Source organism: Pan troglodytes, chromosome 6 (assembly GCF_028858775.2).
Source record: "Pan troglodytes isolate AG18354 chromosome 6, NHGRI_mPanTro3-v2.0_pri, whole genome shotgun sequence".
Classification (NCBI taxonomy): Eukaryota; Metazoa; Chordata; class Mammalia; order Primates; family Hominidae; genus Pan; species Pan troglodytes.
This window is the reverse complement of record NC_072404.2, coordinates 76134451-76158255: the sequence shown is the minus strand read 5'-3', so window position 1 is coordinate 76158255 and position 23805 is coordinate 76134451. Positions and strand designations below refer to the sequence as shown.

The 23805-nt window shown below is 43.1% G+C and overlaps 1 long non-coding RNA gene across 1 annotated transcript in view; it reads right to left on the bottom strand.

Annotated features, from left to right (window-relative positions):
• Positions 1 to 17298, bottom strand: part of LOC129144585 (uncharacterized) — a 163453-nt gene extending 146155 nt beyond the window's left edge. Inside the window, exon 1 of the long non-coding RNA XR_008549022.2 lies at positions 17195 to 17298. This is a non-coding gene — a long non-coding RNA (uncharacterized LOC129144585). The remainder of the gene's footprint in view (positions 1 to 17194) is intronic.
• Between the last annotated feature and the right edge of the window lie 6507 nt (positions 17299 to 23805).

Below are 23805 nucleotides of genomic sequence, written 5' to 3'. Positions count from 1 at the left end.
CTCAACCGCAGTTGAGTCGAAGTCCTGACTTAAGTCACGCAAAACACATAAAACTAGAGTTGTGCTATCTCCTTTGCCTTGTTAAAAAGGACACTGGAGCAGATAAATTTTATTGCAATAAATCTCACCATTAACAAATGGCAGTCATATATCTACATGATAAACCTGATGATTACAGATTGTTTCTACTATTTATTGGACCAATGAGAAAGATGTGTTTCAGAGCCAAGAGATGCAGCCAGATGTGTACAAAGGAAAGTCCTACAATCTTGTCTTTAAATGGAAGAGTCCTGCTAAGGAAATGGGAATTTCCTTAAAGAAACTGTAAACAGGCCAGGCACCTTGGCTCACGCTTGTAATCCCAGCACTTTGGGAGGCCGAGGCGGGCGGATCACAAGGTCAGGAGATCGAGACCATCCTGGCTAAAACGGTGAAACCCCGTCTCTACTAAACATACAAAAAATTAGCCAGGTGTGGTGACAGGCACCTGTCATCCCAGCTACTCGGGAGGCTGAGGTAGGAGAATGGCACGAACCGGGGAGGTGGAGCTTGCAGTGAGCTGAGATGGCACTACTGCACTCTAGCCTGGGTGACACAGCGAGACTCTGTCTCAAAAAAAAAAAAAAGAAAACTGTAAACAAACTGGGAAATTTATAAAGAAAAGAAGTTTAATTGGCTCACAGTTTCGCAGGCTGTACCCCGGAAGCATGGCTGAGGAGGCCTCAGGAAACTTTCAATCATGACGAATGGCGAAGGGGAAGCAGGCATATCTTATGTGGCCTGAGCAGGAGGAAGAAAGTGGGGGTGGCAGTGCCACACACTTTTAAACAACCAGATCTCATGAGAGCTCACTCACTATCACAAGAACAGCAAGGGGGAAATTCACCCCCATGATCCACTTACCTCCCACCAGGCCCCACCTCCAACATTGGGGATTACAATTCGACATGAAATATGGGTGGGGATACAAATCCAAACCGTATTAGCTACCTATAATGTATCCCCATTTAAAAAAACATAGCTCCTTTGCTCTGTATAATGGACATATTGTTTTGTCTCCCAAGTCCAGGCTAACAGTCCAGTATATCTAATCTCTAGATAAGCAGTATTTCTAAAGAAGAAGCCAGAATAAGTGGAGGAAAAGAAAAAGTCAATAGTTTAATAGAAGACAATTTTCCTGGGCTGGAAAAAAAAAGCACATGAGTGTGCAAATCAAAAATACTCAATGTTTTTTTGTTTTGTTTTGTTTTTTTGTTTTCTTTTGTTGAGACGGAGTTTTGCTCTTGTTGCCCAGGCTGGAGTGCAGTGGAGTGATCTTGGCTCACTGCAAACTCCGCTTCCAGGGTTCAAGTGATTCTCCTGCCTCAGCCTCCCAAGTAGCTGGGATTACAGGCGCCTGCCACCACCCCTGGCTAATTTTGTGTTTTTAGTAAAGATGGGGTTTCACCATGTTGGCCAGGCTGGTCTTGAACTCTTGACCTCAGGTGATCCACCTGCCTCGGCCTCCCAAAGTGCTGAGATTATAGGCGTGAGCCACTGCACCCCGCCTAGACTCACTGTTTTAAGTAAATTTATAAAAAGAGACAGACACAGTAGATATATTTTAGTGACATTTTCAATATCAAGGCTGGAGAAACTGCCACTAAGCTAGGAAAAATTAAACTATAATGACAAGTTGTGACAGAAGAACTAAAATTCAGCTAACCCTAGATTCTATTCTATCACTGCAAACACAGAAGAAAATGAAGTAATGTCTGTAGTGTTTAAGGGAGACATCTGTGACCCAAGAATTCTTTGCCTAACCCAGATGCTGTTCATGAGCCAAGGTGAAGGAAAGATAGTCTGAGATAGGTTATGCCACAGAAAATCCTATGACTGAGGCACTCCTGAAAATCTTAACCAAAGTTTTCATCAAAGCCTAGCAGATGCACCAAAAATAAGTGCTCAAGATCAGAGAAATTATAAAATCAAGCGTGGACACTATTAACCAGAGATTGTCTAAATAATTGGCATAAACTGGTAATTAAAGGAATGCCCAAGTCAACAGAGATTCCTGAGATGAGTTATTGTAAAAAATGTCAATATTAATAAAAACGTGCATCCTACAATGTATGCTGCAGATTCTACTTGCATGGCCAAGAAAAGTTGAACAAAAAGAGTTAAGACACATCTTGAATTCCCCATTTCAAAAAGAAAAGTCAAAAGTTTTCATATTAATTTTGTATTTAATAGTTATAGATATTGCCCAAGCAAAGATATTTTTGAAAAATGTAAAACTAACATTTATTAAAATTAAATATTGGCTACCCATTATTGACTCACAAGGGAAAAGCAAAGAAAGCATGATCTATAAGGCAAAATAATGAAATATGAATGACAGAATGCATGAAATAATATAATTAAAAGTAATTATATTATGATAATAAATAAAAATGGGTTAAATTTCTAATACAAAAAAGTACAGGTCCAGTTTAATTAGCATTGCGCTGAAGGTCCCCAAGTTCTCAAGAATGTGTGCATTAGCCAGACACTTATTAATAAATGTTTTATACCTAGATATCATAAATAAAAGAGGGCTAGCTTGTACACAATATACATAAATAACATTTATTTTAAATACTTAATAATTTAGGCCTAGTGCAGTGGCTGACACCATAATCCCAGCACTTTGAGAGGCCAAGGCAGGCAGACCACTTGAGGTCAGGAGGTTGAGACTAGCCTGGCCAACACGGGGAAACTCCATCTTTAGAAAAATACAAAAATTAGCTGGGCGCGGTGGCAGTCGCCTGTAGTCCCAGCTTCCTGGGAGACTGAGGCAGGAGAATTGCTTGAACCCAGGAGGTGGAGGTTGCAGTGAGCAGAGATTGCGCCATTGCACTCCAGCCTGGGCAACAGAACAAGACTCTGTCTCAAAAAAAAAAAAAAAGTATGCACCTGAACTGTCCCCTGTTGGTGTATTAGCTGCCTGCCTCCCAGTGTGCAAATCTAGCGCACAGTCCTTAAGCTACGTGTTTACCCATCTGCATGCATCTATTAAAATCAGCACATATACACCATGGAATACTATGCAGCCATTAAAAAAGAATGAGATCATGTCCTTCACAGGGACATGGATGAAGCTGGAAACCATCATCCTCAGCAAACTAACACAGAAACAGAAAACCAAACAGCACATGTTCTCACTCATAAGTGGGAGTTGAACAATCAGAACACATGGACACAGGGAGGGGAACATCACACACCAGGGCCTGTCAGGGTGTTAGGGGAAAGCGGAGGGAGAGCATTAGGACAAATACCTAATGCGTGTGGGGCTTAAAACCTAGATGACGGGTTGATAGGTGCAGCAAACCACCATGGCACATGTATACCTGTGTAACAAACCTGCACGTTCTGCACATATATCCCAGAACTGAAAGTAAAGTAAATACAGTAAAATAAATAAAGTAAAATAAAAATAAATAAAAATTATAAAAATATTTAATATAAAAATTTCCCTACCTAAAATTTCTATTCTCATCCCGAGATGGCCACTGTTGAGGAATATATATATATATAAGCCACTGCACTCTGCCTAAATTATTAAATATTTTAAATTAATGTTATTTATATATATTGTGTACAAGCTAGCCCTCTTTTATTTTTATTTTTATTATTTATTTTATTTTTATTATTATTATTTTTAAATAGGAACAAATATATATATATGTCTATGTATATATTCTTCCGGTATTCCAGTATTTTTTTAAATGCATATTGTAAAATAAAAGAATATTTTTCTCAAAAAAACAGTCACAGGTTCTGGGCTAGAGGGGTGCAGACTATAACTCGTTTAAGTTGAACTTGGTAAGAAAAGAAACATTCATAAATATTTCAATTTGGAGGTTTGAAAAAAAATAAAAGAATGAGGAGGACCACCAGCGGCTGTCCTTGGAATCCTGAATTGTTAGCGAGAAGCCTGGCATCAAGAAGTGAGAAAATGCCGACAAAACACCAGGCAGAGTGCAAACACACTTGTCAAATTCACAGAGCCAGAAAAAGCGATTCCTGCAGTTTATCTACCCCAAGTGGATTCAATCTAGTAGAGAGGTGGAGATTTTGTGGCATTTACAATTTTCGTTGTTAAGTTTGAAAAAAAAAAAGGAGAAACATAGGGAAAAGAAAATGAAGAGAGCAAACTAGGAGGTGGGAAGCAGAAAAGCAGCTTAGAGAGTAGGTCAAAGTCCCCCTTTAAGAAGGGAAGAAACTAATGCCTAAATAAGTAACATGACTCACCCCAAAGTCCTTAAAAAAAGTTTTTAAAGGGTACATGGATATGATTAGTCACAGACATTGGGAAAGGGAAATGGGGAAATTGTCCAAAGTCAAATCTCACAAGTTATCTCTCCCCAACTGCATTAAGTTTCAAGGCTTTGAAAAAATTCTTTGTGCTTTATGGCTCCAGCCTCTCAGCTTATGGATCCACCATTATTCGGCCTACCATAGGGTCCTTGATAATTTTGAAGACTGCAAAGGCGCTGGACACAGTGGCTCACACTTGTAATCCCAGCACTTTGAGAGGCCAACATGGGCAGATCACCTGAGCTCAGGAATTCAAGACCAGCCTGGCCAACAGGTGAAACCCCGTCTCTACTAAAATTAGCTGGGTGTGGTGGTGGGCACCTGTAATCCCAGCTACTCGGGAGGCTGAGACAGGAGAATCACTGGAACTTGGGAGGCAGAGATTGCAGTGAGCCAATATTGAGCCACTGCACTCCAGCCTGAGTGACAGAGCAAGACTCCATCTCAACATAAAAAAAAAAAAGAAACAAAAAAAAATGCAAAGGTGAAGCCAAGTTTGAGAATTGCTTCATTAAATCAGATGTGATCAGTAGATCAGTAGTTAGGGGTGAAACAGAGGGGAGAGAAGGTTGATTCTAAACATATTGTATTAGTCCATTTTCATGCTGCTGATAAAGACATACCCAAGACTGGATAATTTAGAAAGAAAAGAGGTTTAATGGACTCACAGTTCCATGTGGCTGGGGAGGCCTCACAATCATGGCAGAAGGTGGGGAAAGAACAAAGACACATCTTACATGGGTGGCAGCAGGCAAAGAGAGAACAAGAGCCAACCAAAGGGGTAAACTCCTTATAAAATTATCAGATCTCATGAAACTTATCTACTACCACAAGAACAGTATGGGGGAAACAACCCCAGTGATTCAATTATCTCCCACTGGGTCCTTCCCACAACACATGGGAATTATGGGAGCTATATTAAAGATGAGATTTCGATGGGGACACAGCCAAACCATATCACATATCTTTCCCCGTAATCTGCCAGTGACATACTCTCTTACTCTCTTTTGATTTTTGTTCCAATTATTCTTGCCATATAACAACCCACCCCAAAATGTAGAGACTTAAAACAGCAGTCATTTCTTTTGCTCATGGATCTGCAACTTGGGCAGGACTCAATGGGGACAACTTATCTCTATTCCATGATATCTAGGGCACAGCAAATAAGCCTCAACCACTGGGGGATCTGAAGGCTTGTTTACTAACATCAGTGGTTGATGCTGGCTGTCACTGGGACCTCAGCTAGGGCTGTTGACTGGAGCACCCACACATGGTCTCTCCTTGTGGCCTGGCCTTCCTTGCTCCATGGTGGTTGGGCTCCAAGAATGAATATCACAACAGGACAAGGCTGGAACTTTATTGCCTTTTATGACCTAGCACCAGAAGTCACATAGTGTCACTTTTTCCATAATCACATGTGACACAGATTCCATTGACAGGAGTGTAGACCTCACCTCTCAGTGAATCACATTGATGTTAAAGGACTGTTAAAAGAACATTTGGAATGGGAGAGATTATTGACACCATCTTGGAAAATATATTCTGCCACAACTGAGACAGGGATTCTTAACTTAGGATTGGGTGGAAGGAGAAGCCTAACCCTTTTTTAGGCTACTTTGAGGTTGTAGGGGCCGAGTTTGAAAAAGCATAGTAAAAAATGTATAATATTATTCATATTGGTAATATTTTCACAACAAAGACTTCAGAAAATAAAGCTTAACAGGCTTTTCTTGACTAGTAGGCATATTCAGATAATATTATGGCTCCCATTGAAGGAACCATGTCAGAATGGAAGATCAAGACTTTTATGTTCAGAAAAGAGAGGCCATGTGTTTGAAAGGTTTGAAATTTGCTGGCTGAACACTTTGTCTTGCAATAAAAGTGGAACCTTCCAGAAAGGCTGGTACATTTGCCTGACTTTGAGTTCATCCAAGTGGGGCACAGTGGCTCACACCTGTAATCCAAGCACTTTGGGAGGCCAAAGCATGTAGATCTTGAGCTCAGGAGTTTGAGACCAGCCTGGGCAACATGGCAAAACCCTGTCTCTAAAAAAAATACAAAAATTAGCCAGGTGTGATGGCATGCACCTATAATCCCAGCTACTCAGGAGGCTGAGGTGGGAGAATCACTTGAGCCCATGAAGTGGAGGTTGCAGTGAGCCAAGATCACACCACTGCACTTCAGCCTGGGTGACAGAGTTAGGCACTGTCTCAAAAAATAAAATAGAATAAAAAATGAGTTTCTCATATACTTTTATAAAATGAGGTTTCAGTGGGGGTGACAAAACATGCCAGGGTCCTAAAATTGTGTGTGGAAGAGACACTGCCGAAATTTGAATAATAGCAAAAAATAGAACTCTCTCATCATTTTTTTCAGGATCAGCTCTGCCTAAAAGGGCCACTGGTCCTAGTTGAAACTGCACAGCTTTTTCTTGTGATATTAATTAGTCCTTCCAGAATGTTCTGAGAACATTCAGCATATGCTGAGAGTATTTGTGGAGTCAGAGACCCACAAAGCTGGAGGGGTCTTTATGGATGATACAGGAATGGTAACCATGCCTGCGTCCCTTCAGGGCCACAGCAGACATTACTAACTGATCAAAGCACTCTCCCTGCTAAGACCACAGCAGACATTACTAAGTCATTGAAGCACCCTTCCAGCTGAATCCAGACAACCTCAGAATCCTTCTCAACAGCTCTCCTGGCACCCAGTCTCTAATGGATCTGATCTAATGTAGCAGTTCTCAAACTTGTGTCCAGGATTCCTTTGCATTCTTAAAAATTAAGGACCCCATGGTTGGCAGAATAAAGGTGGCCATAAACCCAGAGGACAGAGCCACAAACCACAAAGAATTGTTTCCAAACCTTGAAAATTAATGGTGATTGCCTGGCTGGATTTCAAAATTGCTTAGGATCAGTGATTCCATTTTTCCTTCCACTTTCTCCCTTTGGAATGAGAATGTCTATAACTGTTGTCCCATGCCCATTCCACCATTGTATTTTGGAAGCAGATAACTTGTTTTCTAATTTCCCAGGTCCACAGATGGAGAGGAGTGATGCTCCAGGAAGAACCGTAATCAGGATTTCACCCACACTTGATTTAGAGGGAGAAATTTGGAACTTTGGAGTTGATAAGATTTAGATGACATTTTTAGACGTTGAATCGATGTTGTAATGGTTTGAGACGTTGAGGAATATTGGGATGAAATTAATGTAATTTGCTTTGTGGGACAGAAGTCAATCTTTAAGGGCCAGTGGGCAGACTGTAGTTGGCAGAATAATTAAACCTCAAAGAAGTTAACATCCTTATCCCCCAAACCTATGATTATGTGACTTTTCATGGCCAAAGGGAATTTGCACATGAGCTTAAAGGTAATAAAATGGGGAGATTATCCTAGATTATCCAGGTGGGCCCAATCTAATCACACAAATCTTATCCATCTGGGATCAGATTGGGAGCTGTGATTATGGAGAGAAAGAAATGCATCATTGCTCACTTTGGAAATGGAGGAAGGGGCCACAAACTAGAGAATGGAGGTGGCCTCTTTAAGCCAGAAAAAGCAAGGAAACAGATTCTCCCCAAAAACCTCCAGAAGGAATGCAGCTCTGCCCCCATCTTGATTTCAGCTCAGGGAGACCTATGTCAGAAATCTAACCTACAGAATTATAAAATAATAAATTTGTGTTGTTTTAAGTCACTAGATTTGTGATCATTTGTTACAGCGGCAATAGAAAACTAATACAAACTTCAAGGAAGTCTTACATCTATTTATCTATTGATATTTATTATGTTGGAAATTATACTAAAAATATCTTCAAATGTTTACTTATTTAAAATCAGAATAACAAATCAATTATGTATTCTCATGGATAACATATTTTTATTTAAAATACAAGTATTTTCTAAACAATCATAATAAAGTGTGGCATTGTCTTACATTTTTATAAACCTCTGTATTATCAGGCTTAATATAAGATAGCTAGATTCTCAGACCTGCTTCTGCATTCGGAAGAATTAAGATATGTTGTTTTGGTCAAAGTACATGAAGAAAATCCAGCCTCATACAAAAATGTAGTTGAAAAGGAAAAGGAACATTTAATAACAGATCATTGTGAATATTATTTGATACTACAATCAAAATGCAACATTAGGTGGGTTTTTTGGTTTTTTTGGGGGGACAGGGTCTTACTCTGCCACCCAGGCTGGAGTACAGTGGGGCAATCATGGCTCACTGCAGCTTCGACCTTCCAGGTTCAAGTGATCCTCCTGTCTCAGCCTCCTGAGTAGCATGTGCCACCACAGGCACTACAGGCATGTGCCACTACACTAAGCTAATGATATGGTTTGGCTGTGTCCCCAGCAAATCTCAACTTGAATTGTATCTTTCAGAATTCCCACGTGTTGTGGGAGGGACCCAGAGGGTGGTAATTGAATCATGGGGGCCAGTCTTTCCTGTGCCATTCTTGTGATAGTGTATAAGTCTCATGAGATCTGATGGGTTTATCAGGGGTTTCTGCTTTTTCTTCTTCCTCATTCTCTCTTACCACTGCCATGTAAGAAGTGCCTTTCACCTTCTGCCATGATTCTGAAGCCTCCTCAGCCATGTGGAACTGTAAGTCCAATTAAACCTCTTTTTCCTTCCAAATCTCAGGTATGTCTTTGTCAGCAGCATGAAAATGGACTAATACAGTAAATTGGTACTGGGAGTGGGGCATTGCTGAAAAGATATCCGAAAATGTGGAAGCGACTCTGGAACTGGGTAACAAGCAGAAATTGGAGGTTTGGAGGGCTCAGAAGAAGAAAGGAAAAATGTGGGAAAGTTTGGAACTTCCTAGAGACTTGTTGAATGGCTTTGCCCAAAATGCTGATAGCGATATGGAAAATAAGGTCCAGGCTGAGATAGTCTCAGAGGGAAATAAGGAACTTGTTGGGAACTGGAGTAAAGGTGACTCTTCTTATGTTTTAACAAAGAGACTGGTGGCATTTTGCCCCTGCCCTAGAGATCTGTAAAACTTTGAACTCAAGAAAGATGATTTAGGGTATCTAGTGGAAGAAATTTCTAAGCAGCAAAGCATGCAAGAGGTGGCTTGGGTACTGTTAAAGGCATTCACCTTTACAAGGGAAGCAGAGCATAAAAGTTTGGAAAAATTTGCAGCTTGACTATGCGACAGGAAAGAAAAACCCATTTTCTGGGGAGAAATTCAAGCCAGCTATAGAAATTAGCATAAATAGCAAGCAGCCTAATGTTAATCCCCAAGACCATAGGGAAAATGTCTCCAGGCCATGCCAGAGACCTTCACGGCAGCCCTTCCCATCACAGGCCCAGAAGCCCAGGAGAAAAAGATGGTTTCGTGGGTCAGGCCCAGGGTCCCCATGCTGTGTGCAGCCTAGGGACTTGGTTCCCTGTGTCCCAGCTGCTCCAGCCATGGCTGAAAGGGGCCAACATACAGCTCAGGCTGTGGCTTCAGAGGGTGGAAGCCCCAAGCCTTGGCAGCTTCCATATGGTGTTGAACCTGAAGGTGCACAGAAGTCAAGAATTGAGGTTTGGGAACCTCTGTCCAGATTTCAGAAGATGTATAGAAACGCCTGGATGCCCAGGCAGAAGTTTGCTACAGGGGTGGTGCCCTCGTGAAGAACTTCTGCTAGGGCAGTGCGGAAGGGAAATGTGGGGTCGGAGCCCCCACACAGAGTCTCTACTGGGGCACTGCCTAGTGGAGCTGTGAGAAGAGGGCACCCGTTCTCCAGACCCCAGAATGGTAGATCCACCAACAGCTTGCACCGTGCACCCGGAAAAGCCACAGACACTCAATGCCAGCCCATGAAAGCAGCTGGGAGGGAGGCTATACCTGCAAAGCCACAGGGGCAGAGCTGCCCAAGACCATGGGAATCCACCTCTTGCCTCAGCGTGACCTGGATGTGAGACCTGGAATCAAAGGAGACCATTTTGGAGTCTTAAAATTTAACTGCCCTACTGAATTTTGGACTTGCACGGGCCCTGTAACCCCTTTGTTTTGGCTAATTTCTCCCATTGGGAAAGGCTGTATTTACCCAATGTCTGTACCTCCCCACTCCCTCCGCCTTGTATCTAGGAAGTAACTAGCTTGCTTTTGATTTTACAGGCTCATAGGCAGAAGGGACTTGCCTTGTCTCAGATGAGACTTTGGACTGTGGACTTTCGGGTTAATGCTGAAATGAGTTAAGACTTTGGGGGACTGTTGGGAAGACATGATTGGTTTTGAAATGTGAAAACATGAGATTTGGAGGCGCCAGGGGTGGAATGATATGGTTTGGCTGTGTCCCCACCAAATCTCAACTTGAATTGTATCTTCTAGAAGTCCCACGTGTTGTGGGAGGGACGCAGGGGGAGGTAATTGAATTAAGGAGGCCGGTCTTTCCCATGCTATTCTTGTGATAGTGAGTAAGTCTCATGAGGTCTGATGGGTTTATCAGGGGTTTCCACTTTTGCTTCTTCCTCATTCTGTCTTGGCACTGCCATTTCAGAAGTGCCTTTTACCTCCCACTGTGATTCTGAGGCTTCCCCTGCCATGTGGAACTGTAAGTCCAATTAAACCTCTTTTTCTTCTCAGTCTTGGATATGTCTTTATCAGCAGCATGAAAACAGACTAATACAGCTAATTTTTTTATTTTTTGTAGCGATGAGGTTTTGCCATGTTCCTCAGGCTGGTCTCAAATTCTTGACCTCAAGGAATCCTACCACCTTGGCCTCCCAAAGTGCTGAAATTACAGGTGTGAGCCACTGCACCCAGCCACATGAGGTAGTTTTTAAAAGGTTGAATACAATGTAGAATCTGAAACATATGAATGAAGTTTTTATAATCTATTTCATTAAAACCCATTGATCTACCTGCCCTTTGGCTCTCTTATTGGAACATGAGTTTGTCACATCATGCTTTGGTCATTGGAAATATGCTACTTCACTGAGTTACATGGGTCTTCAAGATGTGGACACACTATATGATACAATATCAAAACAAATAGCATATTTGTCAATATCTTCACCAATCTCAGAAAAGTCATTAAGTATTGGGAAGCTGTCAAGCTCATGGTGACAGATACAAGTTTTCCAAAAATCTAATATTCACTTAAAAGCTAGAGTTTTATCCTTGGTAATAAATACTGTGACTTGTTTGACTTGAAGTGACAGGCTCACTTTGTTAATTTCCAAGAAAATGTGTGTCATAGCTTGTCTGTCAATTGTTACTTCGATTAAAAATGTGTTCCATGAAAAAACCGACTAGTTCAACTTACATCTCCAACTATCCCACCTGAGGTTCTTCTCAAGGCAACCACTGTACCTTATTATGCATTTGGACAATCAGAATAGTAGAAGGAGGTGTACTCAAGGGTGGAGATTTAATAAAATCAATAACTTTTACTGCTTCGTCAAGGACATTCTCAAGTGAAACTCGCTCTTTTTTTTTTTTGCTTTGCTTTTTTTTTTTTATAACTGTGCATGCATGATGGTAAAGAATGTCTTGAGACTAGCACAGTTGGAGGTCACCACTAAGGCACGATTGTTTGCACATTCAGTGCAAATGTCAACTCAGTGAACACAGCAAACCACACCTTAATATTCTTGTAGAGATGGGATTTCACCATATTGGCCAGGCTGGTCTCGAACTCCTGACTTCGTAATCCACCCGCCTCAGTCTCCCAAAGTACTGTTAAGCTGGGCATGCCTGTAATCCTAGCACTTTGGGAGACCAAGGCAGGCGAATTGCTTGAGCTCAGGAGTTCGAGATCAGCCTGGGCAAAAAATGATTTGGACTTCATGCATGTCCTGATAGTGTCTCTGGCACCGTCAGGGGTCCATGGGCCACACACTTTGAGAACTGCTCATCTAATGTACCATTTTCATTTTGTATATGGAGAAACTGGGGCCCAGAGAGGGAATAAATGACTCCTGGCTTCATCATTGTCTCACTGCGTTGTCACAGGTTGGATTCCCCAGCAAGCTGACTCTGAGATGGAGTTGATGTACAGGAAATTGTTAAGGGTAGGGGGAAGAGGAGGTTCTCCTTTCTATACCTGTGAAGAGCTAGGATGTAAGCAACAGTGGCTACTTCCACTGTCCCAATGACAGCCTTGTTACCTGAAAGGAGCCCTGATCCAGACTCCAAGAGAGGGCTCTTGGACCTCACACAAGAAAGAATTCAGAGAAAGTCCATAAAGTGAAAGCAAGTTTATTAAGAAATAAAGAATGGCTATTCCATAGGCAGAGCAGTAGCTTGGGTTCTCGACTGATAATACTTACAGTTATTTCTTGATTATATGCTAAACAATGGGTGGATTATTCATGAATTTTTCAGGAAAGGAGTGGGCGATTCCTGGAACTGAGGGTTCTTCCCCTTTTTAGATGATCTAGGGTAACATACGGGCATTGCCATGGCATTTGTAAGCTGTCATGGCACTGGTGGGAGTGTCTTTTAGCATGCTAATGCATTATAATTTGCACATAATGAGCAGTAAGGACGACCAGAGGTCACTTTTGTTGACATCTTGGTTTTGGTGGGTTTTGGCCGCTGCTTCACTGCAACCTGTTTTATCAGGAAGGTCTTTATGACCTGTGTCTTGTGCTGACCTCCTATCTCATCCTGTGATGGAATACCTAACCTCCTGGGAATGTGGCCCAGTAGGTCTCAGCCTTATTTTACCTAGCCCCTATTCAAGATGGAGTCACTCTGGTTCAAATGCCTCTGACAGCCTCAGTCAACCATCTGAAGCTAGAACCACCTTTCAGAATTGCCCCGAGTTGCCCTTACCTCCCATCTTGACTTCCTCATTAATAAATTATTTCTGAAAGTGGTTCAAGGATTAAATCAGTTAGCACATCAAAGTCTAACATGGCCTTATTATCATTAGATTCTGGCCTCCTCAAGGTCACACACTGATACTGGGAACGTGCAGGTCGTTGAACCCAGGTGCCCTGTTTTCCATCCACTTTGCCTCTCTCTGTTTCCCTGTCCTTTCCACACTGCCCTAAAAAATAATGACTGAGAAACAGCCCTGTGTCTCCAGGCAGGCTCACTATCCAAGGCTTCTTGCTGAAAGTTTATTTGCACTGAAAATGGTCTGTCCTTGAAATTGACAGGCTGTGATTTTGAACAGATCTGTCCTACTCAGAGGCTTAAGGGTTTCATTTGATTCCACTTCAAAGCCATCTCATGCTCCCAAGGTGTCCCCAGGCTCCCTGGGACCTGGGTAAATATTCTATTTGCTTGCATAAAGGCCTCTGAGAATGCCTCATTACTCGACACAATAGGTGACTTAATCTGTGGGTCCTGGTTAAGTGACTGCACCACTTTGCAACACAATGCAGACTGCATAATCTCCCGGGATGCTCAAGTCAGACAAGAGGCTGAGGGCAGCTCTGCAAGGCACCAGATTGCACGCTTAGTGCTGGGGTGCACCAGCAAATGCGGCTGCTTCCAAGCATTGCTCCCCTGCCCACACCTGCAACCTGCACAACAGCCACCAAGTCAACCTTCAAGATACTCATCAGAGGTCATTCCACCTCCAAAACTTTCTGCATCTCTTGGTAGGCTACCACATTGAGCTCAAGCTCCTATCCCCTTCTCAAGGCCTGTCATCGCCCCTTTGTAGCAGGACAAGCTGCAGACAAAACCCCTCAGACACCGAGTTAAAGAAGGAAGGGCTTTATTCGGCCAGGAGCTTCGGCAAGACTCATGTCTCCAACAACCGAGTTCCCCGAGTGAGCAATTCCTGTCCTTCTTAAGGGCTTACAACTCTAAGGGGGTCTGCGTGAGAGGGTAGTGATCGATTGAGCAAGCAGGGGGTATGTGACTGGGGGCTGCATGCACCGGTAATTAGAACGGAACAGAACAGGACAGGGATTTTCACAGTGCTTTTCTATACAATGTGACTTTTGAACAGATCTGTCTATAGATAACATAACTGATTAGGTCAGGGGTCGATCTTTAACTACCAGGCCCACAGTGTGGCACCGGGCTGTCTGCCTGTGGATTTCATTTCTGCCTTTTAGTTTCTACTTCTTCTTTCTTTGGAGGCAGACATTGGGCATAAGACAATATGAGGGGTGGTCTCCTCCCTTACCCTCACCTCTAACACACACATCCTGCTCCAACAAAACTGGCCCCTTTCTGCTCCCTCCAGCACATTGCAGTCACACTGACCACGTTGCCTCCCAACCCAGAAATTGTCCCCATTTCCCCATGTCCTTTTTAAAGCAGGTCCATTATTCAAGGAACAGCTCAGTTCACCTCCTCCAGAGAGCTCTGCTAATGATTCCAGCCCTATCCTTTGAACTATTTCTATTCAAATTATCTGTCCCATACAACGTGGAACTTGATCATATTGTCAGAGGTGTTTGAACAAGAGTCCATCTCGAATAGGGGCTCGGTAAAAGAAGGCCGAGACCCACTGGGCTGCATTCCCAGGAGGTTAGGCCTTCTAAGTCACAGGATGAGATACAGGTTATAAAGACCTTGCTGATAAAACAGTCTGTGGTAAAGAAGCTGGCCAAAACTCACCAAAACCAAGATGGCGACCAAAGTAACCTCTGGTCATCCTCACTGCTCACCATACACTAATTATAATACATTAGCATGCTAAAAAATATGCCCACCAGTGCCATGACAGTTTACACATGCCATGGCAACGTCCAAAATTACCCATAAGCTCTAAAAAGGGGAGAAACCCTTAGTTCCAGGAATTATCCACCACTTTCCCAAAAAACTCATGAGTAATCCACCCCCATTTAGCATATAATCAAGAAATAACTGTAAAAGTGGGCAACCAGCAGCACTTGGGGCTGCTCTGTTTATGGAGTAGCCATTCTTTTATTCCTTTACTTTCCTAATAAACTTGCCTTCACTGTACTCTATGGACTTGCCCCAAATTCTTTCTTAGGCAAGATTTGAGAATCCAAAAAACAAAACAAAAGATTCCAGAACCCTCTCTCGGGGTCTGCATTGAGACCCCTTTCTGGTAACAATATGCCATCTCGGATGTTCACCTTTGTCTCTTGGCTTATAATCAACTCAGAGCAATTCACTGAGGTGTTACTACATTCCACGGTCTGAGCTGAATAGATGCAAAGATGAACCAAGCATCTGCCCTGTCCTGAAGGAGCTGAGGCTGGAGCCGCACCCACCACAGCTGTGCAATGAAACAGGCTGTTGCTATCTTCTGAAGAGTCCCCTAGCACCCAGCCCAAGGAGGAAGCACTGGGCAGTGTGAAGCTTCAGTTTTGGAGCCAGCAGATCCGGGATACATGCCCTTCCACCTGTTAGCTTACAACTACTCTCTAACAAGCCTTAAACAAGTCTGCACCCCTTCCCAGTTTAGTACCAAAAAGCAGGCACCTCCTCTACCTATGGATAAACTCACAGCTGAACATAGAGATAAATAATAATATAGTATGTGCTGAGCACATTAAGTGGATTAACACACTTAATCTTCTTAACTCTATGAAGTAGCTACACCTATTATTACCCACATTTTATGCTTGTGGAGGTAATGACTAGTCCAAGATCACACAACTAATAAATACAATAGCCAAGAGTGGAACTCAAGTGGGTCTCATTCCAGAGCCCCAGCTCTCAATAACAATAATTATCTTCAGCATAGCAGCCAATGTTTCTGAGCTTAATATATAGGCACTGTGCCAAGTATGTTACTGGATTAGCTCAATCCCCCCAAATCAAGTTACTGGAGCCATTTTACAGATGAGAAATAAACTCTTGTGTTGCAGATAGTGACTATCTGAGGCCAGTGTCGTGTGGGCAGTAAGAGAATCTCCCAAGACAGTCACAGGTAAACAAAAGCAGATTTATTAGAGAAAGTATGAAAATACATTGCAAGGAAGCAATGGGCAGGTCAGCAAGATGGGGGCTGACTGCAAAGAGATGACAAAGGCTTGCTGACGATTTTATGGAATGGTGCTTGTGCTGTGTGGTGAAGAGGGCTTTGTACAGTCTGATAATGCCAAGGCTGCAGTGAATTAACTTGCATTTTTCATCAGCCAAGGGTCTGGTGATAGCTGGGTGCAGGAAGATTGTGGGTTATTTGCACAGCAGGCCTATGTGTTCTGGACCATGAAGAAAGGCAGACTTATAGCTTATGGTCTTTCTCTTTTTGCTTTCCCTTGGTCCTGCCAGCCCAACTCCCCCTTCCTAATTAGGACTCCACATCTTGAAGAGGTTAACTTGCTCAAGATGTCACAGCTAAGTAGAGTAAAATCCCAGGCAGCCTAAGGCCAGAAACAACTGTTTAATTCACTTGCAATGATGCCTTCATCTCAGCTATCCAGAATCCAGACACTGGCATAGCTGCCTCTTTTAACAGAGTCATCTGTGACCCAGCGTGAGATCCTGATCAACTACCACCCTGGTTCACGCCCTTCTTCTGTTTTCACAGAAAGTGACCATCTTTCTCTGATGAGAGTGAAACAGCAGGGATCCCCTTTTCTTTTAGGAGCCTGCAGACCTCAAGCATGGAGATTAAGGAAAATCTCCATGCTTGAGGAAGTTCTCTCAAGGGAAATTCCAGGCACCTTGCTAGCCCCAGAAGTAAATAAGTAATTTGTTAAATAAGAAGGTAATAGTAGCCTAAACCAATATAACCAAGGAAGCTGAAGTTCTACAGACGTTTGCATTCCCTATGGAAACTGTAAACCAAAAAGTATCTGAGACGAGTCTCAATCAATTTGGAAGTTAATTTTGCCAAGGTTAAGGACAGGCCCATAACACAGCCTCAGGAGGTCCTGATGACATGTCCCAAGGTGGCTGGGTTACAGCTTGGTTTAATACATTTAGGGAAACATAAGACCCCAATCAATACATGTAACATGTACCTTGGTTTGGTCCAGAAAGGCAGGACAACTGGAAGCAGGAGCTTTCAGGTCATAGGCAGATTCAAAGATTTTCTGATTGGCAATGAGTTGAGTTCATATCCAAAGACCTGGAATCAATAGAAAGGAATGTCTGAGTTACAGTAAGGAGTTGTGGAGACCAAGGTTTCATCACGTAGATGAAGCCACCAGGTAGCAGGCTTCAGAGAGAACAGATTGTAAATGTTCCTTATCCAACTTAAAGAATCTGTTCTATCAGTCCTAAGGACTTTGTGTTGATGTTAACGCTGGTCAGCCGTGTGTAAATTCTAAAAAAGAGGAAGATATAATGAGTCATGTTAAGCTCCCCATTCCCATAATAGCCTGAACTAGTTTTTCAGGTTAACTTTGGAATGCCCTTGGCTGAAAGGAGGGGTTCATTCAGATAGTTGGTGTGCTTAGAATTTTATTTTTGATTTAAAAAAGTAAAGATAATGTTACAGGAAAGGGGTCTCGATCCAGACCCCAAAAGAGGGTTCTTGGATCTCACACAAGAAAGAATTCAGGACATGTCCATAGAGTAAAGTGAAAGCAAGTTTATCAGGAAAGTAAAGGAATAAAAGAACGGTTACTCCATAGACAGAGCAGCCCTGAGGGCTGCTGGTTGCCCATTTTTATAGTTATTTCTTGATTATATGCTAAACAAAGGATGGATTATTTGTGCCTCCCTTTTTTAGACCATATAAGGGAACTTCCTGACATTTCCATGGCATTTGTAAACTGTCATGGTGCTGTTGGGAGTGTAGCTGTGAGGATGGCCAGAGGTCACCCTAATGGCCATCTTGATTTTGGTGGGTTTTAGCCAGCTTCTTTACTGCAACCTGTTTTATCAGCAAGGTCTTTATGACCTGTATCTTGTGGTGAACTTCTATCTCATCCTGTGACTTAGAATGCCTTAACTGTCTGGGAATGCAACCCAGTAGGTCTCAGCTTCATTTTACCCAGCCCCATTCAAGATGGAGTTGCTGGCCGGGCGAGGTGGCTCACACCTGTAATCCCAGCACTTTGGAAGGCCAAGGCAGGTGGATCACAAGGTCAGGAGATCGAGACCATCCTGGCTAACAAGATGAAACCCCGTCTCTACTAAAAATACAGAAAATTAGCTGGGCATGGTAGCAGGCGCCTGTGGTCCCAGCTACTTGGGAGGCTGAGGCAGAAGAATGGTGTGAACCCAGGAGGCGGAGCTTGCAGTGAGCCGAGATTGCGCCACTGCACTCCAGGCTGGGTGACAGAGTGAGACTCCATCTCAAAAAAAAAAAAAAAAAGATGGAGTTACTCTGGTTTACACACCTCTGACAATACCATCTTAATGTATGTCCCTGAGTTGATTTTCAGTGGCTTGGACCCCCACTAGAGAACCCTGTGGAACAGATCAGCTGGCACTAGACCCCAGATAAGGGGAAAGTGAAGACTAAACCTTAACTATCACTCTTTATTATAAGTTTCTTCCTGAGGGGCTTGAGGAAAGTCAATCCCCCTTGAAAGCTAACTTTCTTTTTTCTGTCGACTTTAAATTTTTAAACAAAGCTTCTCTATCTTAACCAATTGCAAATCAGAAAATCTTTGAGTCTATCTACAACCTGTAAGCCCCCGCTTCAAGATATCCCACACTTTTAAGCTTAAACCAATGTGTAACCTCCATGTATTGATTTATGATTTTGCCTGTAGCTTCTACTTTCCTAAAATTTATCTCTGCCTTTAAAAACTCTTGCCTGCAAGCCATTGGGGAGGTCAGGTCTTAAGTATGAGCTACCCAATTCTCCTTGCTTGGTGTCTTGCAATACATGCTTTCCTTTCAATTGTTGATGAAAAAAGCCAAACTCTGTAAAATATTTGAAGAGGTTTACTCTGAGCCAAATATGAGTGATTATGGCCTGGAACACAGTCTCAAGAGGTACTGAGAACATGTGCTCAAGATGGTGGGGTTACAACTTGGTTTTATACATTTTAGGGAGAGAGAAGCTACAGGCAAAGACATAAATCAATACATGGAAAGTATATATTGGTGTGGGCTGGAAAAGCAGGATATCTTGAGGGTGTGGAGCAGGGCTTCCAGGTCATAAGTGGATTCAAAGATTTCCTAATTGGCAATTGGTTGAAAGAGTTAAGCTTTGCCTAAGAGTTGAAGTCAGCATAAAGAAATGCTTGAGTTAAGATAACAGGGGTTATGGAAGCCAAGGTTCTTGTTACGTAGATGACACCTCTAAGTAACAGGCTTCAGAGAAAATAGATGGTAAATATCTCTTTTCAGATCTTAAATGGTGTCAGACTCTTAGCTAAATATCTCCTTGATCAGAAAAAAGACCTAGAAAAGGAAGCAGATTCTTTTTTTTTTTTTTTTTTTTTTTTGAGACGGAGTCTCGCTCTGTCACCCAGCCTGGAGTGCAGTGGCGCAATCTCGGCTCACTGCAAGCTCCGCCTCCCAGGTTCACGCCATTCTCCTGCCTCAGCCTCCTGAGTAGCTGGGACTACAGGCGCCCGCCACCACGCCTGGCTAATTTTTTGTATTTTTAGTAGAGACGGGGTTTCACCGTGTTAGCCAGGATGGTCTCGATCTCCTGACCTCATGATGTGCTGGCCTTGGCCTCCCAAAGTGCTGGGATTACAGGCATGAGCCACCGTGCCTGGCCCAGGAAGCAGATTCTTTACAGAATGTAGACTTCCCCCACTAGAGACTGCTTTGCAGAACCATTTCAAAATATGTTAAAGAAATATATTTGATTTCCTTTAGGGCCTGCTATTTGTCATGTGATGCTATACCAGATCAGGTTGGAATTTGGTATCTTATTGCCACAGAGTCTGTTTTGTGGTTTCATTATCTCTATTTTAATGTTAGTGCTGGTCAGTTGTGCCTAAACTCCAAAGGGAGGGGGTAAAACAGTGCATATTGGACCTCCCCTTCACCTCATGGGCTGAACTAGTTTTTCAGATTTTCTTAGGATCCCCTCAGCCAGGAGGGGGTTCGTTCAGTTGGTTGGGGGACTCAGAATTGTATTGCTAGTTTACGCTATTGCTGCAAAAACTTCAGTGTGGATATCTAGTTTTACTGCACCAGGTAAGTGAACCCCAGTTCAGTCCTATTACAAGAATCCAGTTCTGTGGCTAGTGGGCCACCTGACTGCAAAAGCCAGCCCCAGACAGAACCAAAAGATGATGTCCACAGAGCCCCTCCTAGGAATCTGCAGACTGCCCCACATGACCCAGGTCCCTCAGCTCAGCAACACCGTGAGGCAAGACTACAGGACATCTGACTTCTGTGCAACCCTGGCTTTGCTGTCTCTCCTCAAGTGAAAGTTCTTTTTTGAGAGGCAGGGAGGCCTTGGGCAAATCCCTTCCCTCTCTGGCTCGCTGTTCCTTTGTCACTGAGATCAAATGAGAATGGGTTTGGCCTTTCTAGAAACTCAGGAAACAGGAGCTATAAATGAGAATGGGTTTGGCCTTTCCAGAAACTCAGGCAACAGGAGCTATAGTGACAATTGTTACCGGCTCTGTGCCAGGCTGCCTGAATGGTTCCCTGCTTCCTCTGGGATCGAGGGGCCCAACTCAGGGAGGGCCTGGATGGACCCACACAAATCTCAGTCCTTCCAGCTCCCTGCTCCTCTATCACCTTCATCTTTAGACTGAATTTCCATCTAGAAAGAGCAACCTCAATCTCGGCCCCTGCTTCCCATGCATCCCTGAAGTCGTCTCTAGGATGTCAGCTGGACATAACCAGTGTGCTCAGTGTAGGCAGAGAATAACGCTCTGTTACAGCCTTTCTATGTACCCCATTTATCCTAATGTAAAACTAATATGATATTTTAAAAGTTAAAATTGTGATATGTATCTCAATTAGCTACCCATGGCCCATCTAAGCAGAGGCAGTAGGCTGGGTGCAAGGGAGCCGTGGGGCCCACAGTGAGAGATGGGAACCCACAGACATCCTACCAGGTGGGCCAGAAGTTAGGGAAGCCCAGCTCTGGTCTGAAGTGCCCATGAGAGCGGCTCCAGAACTTTCCCACATTGAAGACTCCTGGCTTCATTACATTGACAACATGGCCTCAAATCTTCCTGTCCTCGTGGGAAATGCATTTCTTAGGAAATTGTTCTATAGCCAGTGTTTCTCAAAATTGCATTTGAATACCAGAGATGTTCAAAGCAGGGCAGAGGATGCAGCGATGCCCACTGGGGCCCATTGAGGGGGTTCTGGGTTAATTTCTGGTGTTGCACTAGGGAGGCAGGAAAGTGGGCATGCTGGTTTGTGAAAAGGGCCATGAAAAGTGTTTCTCTCCTGTTGAAATGTACACACATATTATTGCCTTTTTTTCCCCATAATCACTCACTCAAACCAAAGCCTTATTACTTTAAAAAAAATGATAGAGCATCCTAACAATAGTCCATAATTACTTTGCAAATGATTATCTGGAGTAATTATGCCATTAGTCCAAGTGCCTTCTTCCACTTCAAAGATTTCTCTCTCTCTCCTTGGTGTCATCTATTTGGCTTAGGGAATGAGAGGGAGCTCCCAGGAGCCTGAGGGATAGGAACCCAGGCTGTAGGCACAGGATTCAGAGATGCTTCTCTTAGTGTGTCTATTGTCAAACCAATTATTCCTGCAAGTGGCACCTTAGCAGACCACTAAGGCAGTCTTCCCAAGGGAAACAGATTAACCATCAGGCTGACAAAATTCAGGCAGCTGCCTTGAAGGATTTCTGGCCACACTAGATAGAGAAAGGGGCCTTAGAACCATCTTTGGCTTTACTGATCAGTTTGGATTGACAGGCTGTGACCATGTGAAGGTCATCCCCTACCCATAATTAATATATCCAAGTGGGGTTGTTACAGGGAAGGGGTCCCGAACCAGACCCCAAGAGAGGGTTCTTGGATCTCACGCAAGAAAGAATTCATGGCAAGTCCATAGAGTAAAGTGAAAGCAAGTTTATTAAGAAAGTAAAGTAATAAAAGAATAGCTACTCCATAGACGAGCAGCCCTGAGGGCTGCTAGTTGCCCATTTTTATGGTTAATTGTTGATGATATGCTAATTAAGGAGTGGATCATTCATGGCTCCCCTTTTTAGACCTAAAAAGTAACTTCTGATGTTGCCATGGCATTTGTACACTGTCTGGGCGCTGGTGGGAGTGTAGCAGTGAGGACGACCAGAGGTTACTCTCGTTACCATCTTGGTTTTGGTGGGTTTTGGCCAGCTTCTTTACTGCAGCCTGTTTTATCAGCAAGGTCTTTATGACCTGTATCTTGTGCTGACTTCCTATCTCATCCTGTGACCTGAAATGCTTTAACCATCTGGGAATGCAGCCAAGTAGGTATCAGCCCCATTTTACCCAGCCCCTATTCAAGATGGAGTTGCTCTGGTTCACACTCTTCTGACGGGGTGATCTTCTGTGGTTCCCGTAAATCCTGAAGTGGGGGACAAAGTAGCACAGACCACCTTTTCTCAGGTGCCTGTCCTGTGTCAGCTCCTGGACTGGGCACTTCACTCATATTAGGTAGTAATCTGTGCTGTATTTATTGCCCCCGTTTTACAGGCGAGAAACTGAGGCTTAAAAAAATGATGAACTCACACAAGGGTGAAACTCCATCACAAAAAAAAAGAAGAAAAAAAAAAGAGCTCACTATCCAAAGTCACACAACTGGGAAGCACCAGTGCCAAGATTAACACACAGATCTGTTGACCTGCAAACTCAGTGTTATTTTCTTTACAACACTCCGCGCTATCATTCTAGCTTCAAGAAAACGGGTTGGTCCTGGGTTCAATGCATCATTCACTGTTGCATGACGTTGTCTGAGTAGTAAATTCGCTTCCCTGAGCTTCCGTTTCTCACCTGCAAAATGGAGCCGATGATACTTCCAGAATAAAGGACTACATTAGGAATAGGTTAAAGATGAATGTGGAATGCACCATGATGGAAGAACTAAGGAAACCTTGCTGGTAATCATTTGAGTTTGTGTATCTGAAATTGAACCAGAGGCTCTAAGCCAGGAAAAGCAATACCAGGGCTTTACGAGCTCAAATCAGTTTATGCCAAGCTTATTATAACCATCACTACCACTATGACCACAATCATGACAGGTACCATTTAGTAAATGCTTACAAGAGGCTGGGCATTGTGTAAAGTGTTTGCATTTATTTAATATTGTTTCTGACTAATATGCCGGCAACAGAGACCTGAAGTAACACTGGCTTATAAACAAAATTGAGATTTTTCTTTTTCTCCTATAAAAAAGTCCAAAGGAAGGCAGTCTATGGAAGTTGTGATGATTCCATAAAACCATCCACGCCTAGCCTTCTCCAGTGTTTCTGTCCCAGCATCTTTAATGAATGGCTTTTATCCTGGAGATTATCCCATAGTCAGAAATGGAGCCCCAGGCATCATGCCCATGCTTCAGGCAGGAAGAAAGAAGAGGAGGTGGTGGGGAAGCAAAACACCCCCTTTAAAGAGCTTTTCCAAATTCCCACCTGATAATTTCTGATTCAATCTCATTGGAAACCCCATCACCAGGGAGATTGAGAAATAAGAATTTTTAGCCAAGCAAGACCTACCTTCAAAAATACAGGGCTCTGGCTGGACACAGTGGC